This window comes from Mastomys coucha, unplaced genomic scaffold, assembly GCF_008632895.1.
Source record: "Mastomys coucha isolate ucsf_1 unplaced genomic scaffold, UCSF_Mcou_1 pScaffold7, whole genome shotgun sequence".
In the NCBI taxonomy this organism is placed as follows: domain Eukaryota; kingdom Metazoa; phylum Chordata; class Mammalia; order Rodentia; family Muridae; genus Mastomys; species Mastomys coucha.
The window spans coordinates 25285719-25292667 of NW_022196913.1; the positions used below are offsets into that span (position 1 = coordinate 25285719).

Here is a 6949-nt window from a genome sequence, read left to right on the forward strand (position 1 = left end):
GCCTAAATATAGCTATCTCCTGAGAGGCTCTGACATTACCTGACTAATACAGATGTAGAGGATCACAGACATCCATTGAACTGAGCACTCAGTCCCCAGTGAAGGAGTTAGAGAAAGGACCTATGGAGCTGAGGGGTTTGCAGCCCCTTAGGACGAACAACAATATGAACTAACTAGCACCATCAGGACTCCTAGGGTCTCAACCACCAACCAAGGACTGCACATGGTGGGTCTGATTGTTCTGGCAGCATGTGTATAGTAGAGGATTGCAAATTTGATCATCAATAGGAGAAGAGGACCTTGGCCCTGTGAAGGTTCTGTGCCCCAATGTAGGCGAATGCCAGGGCTAATAAGTGGGAGAGGTTGGGGTGGCAGGCATGGGGAGGAGGGAGGCAACAGGGGTTTGTTCTTGTTATTTTTGTTTGTTTGGTTGGTTGGTTTTTGGAGGGGAAACTGGGAAAGGAGAAATTTACATGTAAATAAAGAAAATATCTAATAAAAAAATAAAAAATAAATAAATAAAAAACTCTATTGACTTTTGAGATGGTGGATTATGCCAGGAAACTTGGTAAGGCTGAATGGGTTCAGAGGCCCCAGCAACCTGGCACCCACCTGTATATGGCTCCCTGCTCCCTGCTCCCTACTCCCTGATCCCTGCTCCCTGCCCCCTACCAGATTCCTAGCCTGGAACATGTGCCACACTTCCCACATAGAAAATGTGACCTGTGGTCATGTATTTCAGAACAGAGTTCTCTATGCTAATGAGGTATCTAGCGTGTCTAAGGGTTTAGCCAATAAGCTTCCCTTCCCGAACACTCCTTCCTGCAAAAGGTATTTAATATCTGATCCAGCCTAAACAGATTATATATATCCATTTTCCACAATGAACAGTCAATAAACAGTTTGGAGCCAAGGACTGCTTCTTCCATCAAGAACCACTGTGGAGAGCTTGGAGAAGGCCTTCACCTACAGAGCCACTGCCTAAGTCTCCCATAGAAGGCCTCTCTGCACACCTAGACAACCTCAACCAAGCTAAGGACAATCGCCAATGAGCTAAGCTGGAGTTCCCATTCCCCTGGTCCTAGGCTTGTCGTCCCTGGCTGAAGAGCACAACTTTGCTCTCAGCTCTCTGAGACTCCAAGAGTGTCTGGATTTCCAGGAGTTTGGAAACCTCAAGCCCTGGCCTCCCCACAGGCCCACAGACCTCCTTCATTCCCAACTCCATGCAGTTTCCAGAGGTGACTGGATGCCTGGAGTCAGGGAACCCCAATTTTGTCCTCCGACACCTTAGGCTGCATTTTCCTATCCCCTGAGCAGTGTATCCGCACTTCCCTCAGGCATAGCACCCTACAGCAACACAGGGTAAATGCAGTGTTTCATCTCTGCATTTTGTTTCATCTGCCCAGAGGCATTTCCACACACCAGTGGAGGGGCAAATGAAGAACCACATTGACTTATCTTTAATTTTTCCAAAGTATCAAACCTCTGGGTAGAGTTACAGAAATAGAGAGAAAGGAAATCAATGTGCTAATCAATGTCATCAAAATAGAAATGGCATGCAAGATGTTTTGAGTTCAGTTTGTCCTTCAAGCAGAAATGAATATTTCCTCAAGTGGACTTCCATCATAAAATGCAACTTCAACTATATACATCCATTTGTAAAGAAAGAGAATGATTGTAGACTGTTCATGGTAAAAAGAGGACACAGGTGAGCGCATCAGGTTAACAGGAAACATAAGCAGTCCAAATGCCCATGTACACAGAGGCTAGTGAACCACTAACTGATTTCATATTTTTTTAACATTTTATTGATTCTTTATGAATTTCACAGCATGTACCCGAATTCCACTCATCTCCCCATGGCTTTGAATCCACCCTCTGACCTTGAAACCTCCCCCACAAAAGAAAATAAAAAACAAACAAACAAACAAAAAAAACGAAGCATAAAAAATATCTTGCTGTGTAAGTTGTAGTGTGTCACGGTGTGTCCCACAGTAAACACTTTTGTCCACACATCTTTACTTGAAAATGTTCACTGCAGTGAGTCATTGGTCTGGTTTGAGGTCACTTGCTTCTGCAATACAATCGACATTGGACCCTCATCAAGGGAGACTCCTCTTGGTCATCCTGTTGTTGCTCTGAGTCATGGAGATCCTGAGGCTTTGGACCACCAGGACTGGCTCTTTCACATGCTCCAACAGTTTATAGATGAGGTAGATTTTTGTTTAGGCCAACTTAAAGCCTTGCTCTGGGCCTGGGTGGTAGCTCAGTTGGTCAACCACCAACACTCCCATATCTGCCCCAACCTAATGAGCTCTCCAGCACTGCTCAGATAGTTCACCAAATGCTACAGCTAGTAGGAGGCAGGGTCACCTCTCCTGCTCTCATGTCCTTGGGGCCTGCTCCCCTGTACTTACAACACCAGAGTCCCGGTACTTACAACACCAGAGCCAGCTCCACTATGCTGCAAAGACAGGAGATAGAGGATCATCTCCACCCCACCACCAGCACCACCCAGTCATCTCACAGCAAATGAGTGGTGAGGCAGCTCTCCTCACACACATGCACTCATGCTTTCAGGGCTAACACACCCACACTCCTGCCACCAGAGCCAGCTCTACTGTGCTGCCTGGACAACATGGAAGGCCTACTTTCCTGAGTACTTCAGGCAGTGAGGGGTGGGACCAGTTATGCACAGCCCCCGAACATCTATGTGGGCACAGATGGGTGACCATCCCAGCAATGTATGCATGGACTATAGTGATAATATTAGCCATGTACATCCACACTGAATTTGCCACTGCATGGCCATGGACCCAGACATGGCCCTCAGTGGTAGCATCAGCTGAGATGTCAGCATGGCCTCAGGTGGCAGGACTGGCTATTTCTCTCCAATCTTGCATCTCCAGTTCCATCTCTCCTCATACTCAAGCTGTTCTGCTGGTTTTTCTCTGTCATCGCTACATATTGTAGTGGCTCCTGCTGCAGGCAGGCCACGAGGGTCATAGACCTCTGGTTGTCTACAGGCTGCCCATGTCACATGGTGGTGGGTGTGTCTCTGTGTCTACAAGCCCACACAGGCCCAGTGGTGGCAGGCCAGGCTCTGAGGGTTGTTCCCTACCTGTGCCTCCTGCCATGGGAGCTGGTGGGTCTCTGGATGTCTTTTTCCTCCCAAGCTGTGAGAGGACAGCAGCCTGGCCTCTCCTAGTTTTGTATTACTTGAGACAACATCCCTGATATTGTCTAAAGAGTACATGCACAAAAACACATATACTGTGAATAAAATCTCAAAGGAAACGGTTGAAGTGGGAGAACATTATCTTGAGTGTGTATCGAGCACTAGTATCAGCTTTCTCCAAACTGATAAAAAATAAAATAAAATAAACATTATTCCAGCACAAGGTGCCTCAATGGCTTGAAATCATAAAATATAACTTTTAGCTGCATGGTTACTGTGTACCCAGCTTTAGAGTATAATTATATATTTCAAACTTGCTTGATCTTTATGATAAAACTTTAAGAGATGTCCTTTTTATATTAAGATTATGCACAGGAAGTTAAGCAATTGTCTCAAGTTTATGTGACTGATCATGGCTTGACAAAGGCTTCAAGCCCAAAACTCTGCCTGTGATTGACCCATCAAAGCAATACACTGGAAAATGGCCCCTTCTGTGCAGAGGAAAGCAGTGTAAGTTGTTTTCCTGCTCAGTGACAAGAAGCTGTTCACATGTGATCACTGACAATTAATTTGTGTCCTTTTATTAAAGGCCTGATTGTTGGCCTCATGAAACTATGCTTTAAGGAAAATAACACAGCTGATAATTGCAAACTAACTCATAAAAATCTGCAGAGTCCTTACTTGTCGAGGACCTCCGGTTTAAATAAGTGTCCTGTGAGACAACAACAAAACTAACAGTAATGGAAACTGCTACATTTAATCATGCTTCATGGTCACCAAGACAACTGAATGAAGATGCAAATATAATGACCCTGGACTTGCTGCCTGGCGCTTTGCAGCACACATCTTCTCTTCCAGAGCCAACAGTTCCAACCCGGAGTATCTGGGGCAACCACTCCAATCTGGGGTATCTAGGACAACTACTGAGACCTAGAAGAAGGAAGGGCACACAACATTGAAAATGAGATGCCTTGTTTAAGGTCATCTGCTCACAGCAAACTTACTCCCAGCATTAGTGTGTGCTGTCATGAGAAGGTCATTTTATACAGGTAATTTTTCTCATAAGCTTAGTTTTCCAAATATACACGAAGAGGACCCATTTTATTTGTAATGCATTCATAGCCTAGAAAAAAATTCTGAAAATATGTTCTTTAATCTTCTGTCCTTCAGCTTTCCTGCATGCCCTGCAAATTTTCCACCCTTAAAACCCTCTTAGTAAAATATCAAGGTGATTGTGCCAGTGTTCCATTGCCTAGCCTTTCCACAGCACCTCAGCGAAGTCAACTGAAAGCTGGTTTTTTTATTCTGGATCATCTGGTGGGTTTTCACATCTCTCTACAATCACACCATGTATCCATTTTCTTCTAAAGGTAAAGGAATCAAGGAGAGCCGATGATAGCTGCAGCCCTGGCTGGAGTCACTGAGGCAGCACCATCAGGATAGCCTCCTGACAGAGGCACTACCCAGAGATGGAGACAGGCTCAGCCCTGGAGAGGGAACACTGAAACAGCACTGCTCTCAGCGTCCTGGACCCCAGCAATGGAGAGGTAGGACACGGGGGCCTTCACAAGCACAGTGATGTTAACCTGAACATTAATACTGGAAAATAGTATCTCTTGGTAGCCAAAAAGCTATGAGAAGTAAAAGAAAAAAACTCAAATTGACACAGGGAAATAATCAGGCTTCTTCCCACAAGCTGGGGATATGTCCTGTGAATCTCTACAGAGTGCCATTCCTTCATGACTATTTTATAGAAGAAAAATAAACTGATTCACTATTACAAGATGAGAGCACAAAGCTTATCTTAATTTTTTATTTCATACATTTTGACACAGTAGAAATGCTAGCACGAAATGTAGATTAATTTAAAATTATTTTATTCTTGAAAAAATGTAATAAGACAAAATTCAGATTTTTTTATCTACTTATAATTCTCATAATATGAAATACTAAAAGATATTCTAAATTGTGTGCATATTTTAATTTGGCAGAAGTATTTTATTTTTCTTAAATTAATCTCTGAGTTATAGTGGTAGAGAGATTTATTTTTTAAATTGACATGAGATGGACTTCTATTTTAAAAGAATTTTAATTATTTGCAACAAGTGCACCTGTCATAATCAATGTGCACTAATTATTGATTCCTCTGCTGGGATATTTTGAGCTGTAGAAATTATTATCTCAGATAATAATTTCCTCTTCTGTCCAGGATTATCAATAGCAGAACTCAGACTTAGTTAACTCAAAAAATAGTGTTCAAGAAATTGTGAAATAAGTCTTAAAATAACTTACTTCAAACACTATAACCAGTTAGTTTAGTGACTCTGCCTACTATTGAATCAGGGCCAAAATTTAAAACAATTTCCTAATAATCTTCATGGAAAATATTTGAAAAGTCCTAGACAAGAAAAAGGAGAATTTTTGTGTTATATCTGTGCAGAGGCCAACATGGACACACATGGAAGCATCAGTTTCATACCCAGCTGGAATTATTTTTTAAGATCGCACTGAGCGGGAAGCATATGCCCCTGAAGCCATCACCGGAACCTTTGTTGCAACTTTATCGCCACCCAGCAGCTGTATCCTGCCATCTGTATTCATCACTGTTGGTTGTGTGATATGCATTGTCAAAGATCTGCTTATCACAATTGCTCTAATACAGTATAGTATGGTGCAGCCATTTATGTCTTTTCTTCAGATGGTAGCTTATCTCTATACTATCAGAAAATTGGTGTTGGTCAGCAGCTCCCTTGTCATAAGTGTTGGCAGTCCTTAGATGCTCATGTGTATGTAAGGGACTCTATCTCAAAGTTCTGTTGAATTGTCCCGAGTTCATTGGTCCTTTAAGAGACTAATGTTACAAATTATTTTGAGCAAGCTGAATAAACCGATAAGATAAAATTATCTTATCGTTCATCTACTACTTATCATCATCCCACTTAAGTAATGTCACATAATATACAACTAAATTTTAATGGAAAAATATAACTGTACAAGATTTTCTATTTTTTAGACAGTGATGTTTATTGAAAATAGATTCTTCTTTCATAAAATGAATTACAACCACAGTTTCCCTCAATCCATTCCTCTAAGAGTATTTTTTATTTGTTAAAAATAACAGATAAATATGTTGGGCATATATCAGATATAGTAGATAGAAAAAAGAACCTCATAGATCCTAGTGCTTTCTTAACGTTTACCACTGTTTGGGAGAACTCTAGAAAATCTTAACCTGCATTTTGCATGATTATAAATTACTTTTATACCAATTCTTGTGCCCCTAAATTACTCTAAGCTGCAAACAGTTTTGGTCATTTGACATTTTTAATCCCTACAATAGGGATTTGGATTGTTCTTAGTTTTTTTTTTTTAATAGAAAACTGAATTCAGTAGCTTTCTTACTTTTTCCTGGTATCACACAGGAAATTATTCAGAGAAATGAGACATAAATAAAAGATTTATTTTTATGGAGGAAATTTAAGTGTACCATGCACTTCAAGAATTCCAGATCCTAGGATAAGGCTCAGCTCTTCAAGGTCACTTAGACAAAAAAGAACATCTAGAATTAAACTCATTTGCTATCAAAGAATTTTCAACAGGTACAAAAGAAGTTGGCTATAATAGGCAATTTTTATACATTAATTCTTTCAATTATTAACCTAATTTCTGTCCCTGCAGCTAATTCTGTATATTACCAATTACTCCATAGACTAACTAACAATTTATTTCTTGTTCTCCTTGTCACCCTGCCCACTGCTTTCCCTCTACCTC

At 41.2% G+C, this 6949-nt stretch overlaps 1 pseudogene; it reads left to right on the forward strand.

Moving 5' to 3' along the window:
* The first annotated feature begins 543 nt into the window (after positions 1-543).
* LOC116082624 overlaps positions 544-6949 on the forward strand; it is a 13686-nt pseudogene continuing 7280 nt past the window's right edge.